The following is a 5330-nucleotide window of genomic DNA, read 5'->3' as shown; positions in this document are numbered from 1 at the left end:
ACCATTCGGGTCTGCCGGAGGGCAAGTCTGAAAGAGGTTTTCCTTCCTGGTCGCACCAATTGATCCCAAACTTTACGCAGACCGTAGGATGACCATGGCAAGCATGCTTGACAAGTATCGTTCATTTCCGAGACTCGATGCATTTTGTAGGGTTATTCTGGCAGAAAAAACCTTGAACACTGCCCGGACGTGACGCAACGTGCGTTTTGTGTACGAATTCGTGCAGACCTTGCATGCGGGACCACATTGGCCATGCCCACATGGTCCCAAATGTTGGGGTCATCTCATGCATGCCTCCACATGCATCATGTACAAGCACGACCATTCGGGACTGCCGGAGGGCAGGTCAGAAAGTGGTTTTCGGTGCCGATCCAAACAATTAGGATGTCATAAATAGGACAACATTTAATCATACATATTTGAAATTGAAAACTATGAGGAGAAATAATATAGAAATATGAAACATGAAAAAACAATTAGGAATAAGACGGAGAAAACATAAAATAATAGGAAAACCAAAAAGGAAAGAGGAACATTACATTTGAATTTATAATATTGCAGATATGAGAGAGATACTATAAATACTAGTCGCCAACCCGTGCATTCGCACGGGCTGGTATATATATTGTTTTTTTTATAGAAACTGGATTATTTAATATCCATATCAAATAACATGTAATCTTTTTCTGCGATTAAAATAACATGTAATCTAAAAGAAGTGTTATATAAAGAATCATGAATATATAAATTAATGTCTGTAATTCGTATTTTGTTGTTGGCTCAGATGCTTAAATTTAGCACTTACAAAGTTAATTCATGCAACATAAATTAACAAACAAAAAAGACTAACTAAATAATATTGTAGTCTACTAACTAACGTCCTTTCATATAAGGTATATTGTTAGATCTAATCATATTGTTATTATGAGAAAGCAACTGCTTGGGAGCAAACATGACAAAAAAATGTGGCGAGTATCAATCCAACTTGCCTAAATAATGCAATTCAAGAATTAATATTGTTGTAATATGGGTAAAGTAGGTAGCAGCAAATTAAGGAAGTCGTTATTCACAAATAGAAATATACCCTCTTTTCTACAGTTTATGACTTTACATGCTAATTAATTTTAGCACTGCACCATCCATGATTACACTGTATAAACTGATTAGATATTAACTATATACGACAATAATAAACTATTTGTAGCACTATATCAACTCCTAATCATACCTATTCTTGTTAATTTGGTCATTGCGTAAGACTAAATAGGAAGGTTCCATCCCGTCAAATGGAAAATGACAGAACATATGTGTCGACACCTAATTATAATGAGATTGTAAGACTTTCGCTAACGTAATTCATGGGATCAGCACTGGAAAAAATAATAAATTTTTCATCTTATGTCCTATCTCCTCTCATAAAGCCCGGCAAATACATGCTTCTGATTCGAGGGAACTTTTAAGAAGTACGTGAGCACAGAGATACCAGAGATACCAGATACTTCACAAAATGAACATGGTTATTTAAACGACAAAGATAATGTGCAAGCGTGCGGCTGCACCTGTCTTAACGCATGACGTTGATCAACCATGCAAAACCTGCATGCATAATGCAGATTGCAGGAATGTCATGACGGTGTACCATACTGGACCAGCGCTGTAGGTGTTTCCTATTTAGATTCATAGTTTTATCTCCGTGAAACTATGTTGATACTTATTGTTGTGCGTACAAATCCATTGTGATGAAGACAAACCAAGCAGTGAATCAAACAAAGCTAAGACAGATGCATCTAGTGACTATGCAATGTGAGGAGATAGGAAGCGTTATGAGCGGACCTGCTAGAGTTAAGTTGCAGCATAGCCCTAGGCGGCAGCGGCGGGGAGAGGCCAGCTGAGACGCTCGAGCATAGTTGACCCTAGTTGTGCTCCGTCTAACCCGATCTCCAAGAGGCATCCAAAGAGCATACTGTCAAAGGGCACGATTAAGAAATGAGTTACTAACCGGCAAAAAAAGAATAAACTTCGAAGAAAAGTGAATGAAGCCCAACCTGAACTAAATTAGGAAAACAATTTCAATGTGATAAGCCCCGTGAATGCACCAATGCATGCCCCTGCTCACCCAGGTAGCGAGATATACATGGATTTTTTTTCCATGGGGGAGGATGAGAGATATACATGGATTTGTTTTCCATGGGGGAGCATAAGATTGCTTCATCTTTCTTTATTCAAGTGGAAAGGAACAGAACTGTAGAAACATCCTCATATGCTTTTGCTAGTCGAACCTTTCTTGCGTATTCAGAAAACAAAATAACACTTGGCTCAGAATGAAGAGAAAAGTTTAGTAACATGCTCTTACGATGAAATAGCATATAATTATTTCAATTTTCAAGAAATTTTGGGACCAAAAGGGGGAAAAGTGTATCAAGGTATGATCTAAGGAAAGGATGGCTACAAAATAATTGGACACACTTTTATTAAATTCTGGCGTATCTTACATATGAAAAAACACTATTCAAGCTGCCGAAGGAACTACATTTGATATTGTGTCATCTCAATGGACATCGAAGCATAGTAGTGCAAATATAGTGGAGACTAATTTAGTCTCCATTATAAGCAACACTACTATTTTCCAAAAAACAGAAAGGCAACACTAATTATACCTTTGGATGCTTATACTACATGGAAGAAATTTATTAGGGGATAACAACCAATAATGCGTCAATGAATTTAAAAACTCCATTCCTCCAAAATAAACATTGGATCAAAGGATCCGATCATAAGGCTAAACTTATCAATTGTGGCACATACCTACTTGCGTTTTCCTCAGCTCTTCTGCTATCACTTTGTCGGTGGCTCAATGCACCTGTTGTGTCTGCATGAACAACCAATTTCAGTTAAAAACATTGTGCAAAAGTAGGCGTATTAGTATATCAGAAGTGTAAATAAAGGAATAAACATTGAAACATAGCTCTTGACATTGATTTAGCTATTAAATCATGAACAAAATTTGCAGACCATGTAAGTTTGTAAGGAAATCCACACCAAGAGATAACAGAACTTATATGGACATGATTATTTTTTGACTGAATCCAGTTTATGTTGGTTTCTTTGTACCAATATATGATTGCGTGCCGTATGAGAACAGCTCCTTTGATCTGTTCATCACAACACACCAAGGTCTGTTTAGTGATATGTATTAGATTGCACAACTGTCACTTTTAGTGCAGATTAACAGAAATTGACGTCAAGTGGCGTTCTCCAACATCAGTTATAGAATCAGTTTTTAGCTTTATAGATATTCATGTAACTGAAGCTGTACAGCTGCGTTGTCATGTCTCTTATTGGTTCAATCCACCTCATTCCCAGGCTCAAGGGTGTCATCCCTGATCACGCAAAATCACACAAATAAGGTAATACCAATCAAAGGTGATGTCGTTACTGTTGCTATAGGTAAGCAGGATGCATCTGGAGATAGTGCATGGAATCATAATCTCGGGATGAAGTTCTATGCTGGCTGCGATCCATTGCTAAAGTCTGGACATGTTGAGACAATGAAAGAAGGCAGGCGATGGTGGATACCTCGATCTGGACCATGCCGAACATGCTGATGGAGGATAGGAGGAGAATGCCTCAGAGGTCAGATTCCACGCCATCGGGTTTCCGGATGATGCAATTGCATCGTGAGTCGCCTAATAATATGCTAAAACGACATGGGTGAACCAAGAAATCATAAATTCCAGAACAGGCTTGCACTTACAGTTTCCCAGCTCTTGCCCCATCTAGTCCTCTCCTCCCTCCTGAGGTTCATCAAGATCTGTGTGGAGGCCGATCCTGCGAGCGGCGCCGCGATCGACATGGCAGAAGTGGATGGTCTTCCCCTAAGGTGTCGGGCTACATCTCCAGATCGTGGCGCTTGACAATTTGGGGCACCCTAACATAAACATCAAGCGGCCTTGATCTGGACTCCATGGGGCAGGTTTACCATCTACTCCACGGCAATGAGCAGCGCCTACGGATATATCTCCTTTTTTTAGGCAATAGGATATATCTCCTTCCGCTTCTATTTCTACAGCCGAGGAAACATTGTGGGCTTTCTACTTCAGCTTATATTTCTATTTGTAGAGATTTGTGGGCCTTCCAGACAATTATGTTTTCCAAGCTTGATCATATTTTGAGCCTAGAATTATGTGGGTTAATCTCGACCGTAATAACTCGGTCCCACCAGATTAACGGCTCCTAGTTTCTGATTAACGTAGTAATTTCTAGGGAGTCACAAATTATTATAAGTAAGTATAGATATAGAAGTATAGATAGATAGATTGTTAAACATATACAAGTATACAATAACTAATTGGTTGAAAACAAAGATTATATATTGTTTTTTGAGGGAAGAAACAATGATATTTATTTTGAGCAACAAAAACAAACATTATATGGTTATGGATGTAGGTTGGTGGGCTGGCCCAGACCGCAAATACCTCTCAGATCCATTTTGCGGGGGCCCACAACTGTGCGCTTTCCATGCATGTCGATCACGGGAGTAGTTGCCGTTCTGTTACACAATTCCGGGATCATGCTAATTCATATTTTCCTTATCCCTAGGATTGAGGAGCACGTTCAGCCTCGCTTGAACCGAGGAAAATATAGACCCCGCGATTCGCCTCAGGGAAGTTATGACGACCTAGGAGTCGACCTCGTATATAATCTCCACCTGCTCGCACATGTCATCGACTAGATCGCCTCCTACCGGCGAGTCGTTGACAGCTCCTTCCGCCGCATCCCACACGCCAGAAAAACCCCGAGAAGATCAAGGTCGTCCGCACGTGGTGGCCGCCCGCGACGAACTACATCGACACCGCATCGCCAGCTTCTTTTATCTTCATCGACCGATCAAGTAAGTTGTCCTCCTTACCGCCTTCATAGCAAGCTAGTTCCTCCATGTCATTTCTTTCATGGAGTTAGGTTTAGCACATTTTTTCAAATAGTATCAACTCCACTAGATGCGTTCTTACCAGATGGCGTAGATGAACTCAATCTTTGGTTCTTTCATAGCATGGTAGAATAAGATGTTGTTTCCAGATAAGCATGATGCAATAGATTTTTTGTCACATGATCCAATTATATTTTGTCACACGATCCAATTATATTCTTGTGCACATGAAACATTAAAGAGTTATGCATTAGATGTTGATGAACCTCAAATAGGTACCATTGCTATAGACTGTAGTTATTTACAACTGATCAATTTGTCACTGTGTTAATAAGATAACCGGACGAATTTCTAACAGTTTACCGTATTAAATTAATTGATTATATAATTTATGTGATACTCA

Source organism: Triticum aestivum, chromosome 7A (assembly GCF_018294505.1).
Source record: "Triticum aestivum cultivar Chinese Spring chromosome 7A, IWGSC CS RefSeq v2.1, whole genome shotgun sequence".
Taxonomy (NCBI): Eukaryota; Viridiplantae; Streptophyta; class Magnoliopsida; order Poales; family Poaceae; genus Triticum; species Triticum aestivum.
Note: the sequence above shows the minus strand (reverse complement) of the source record.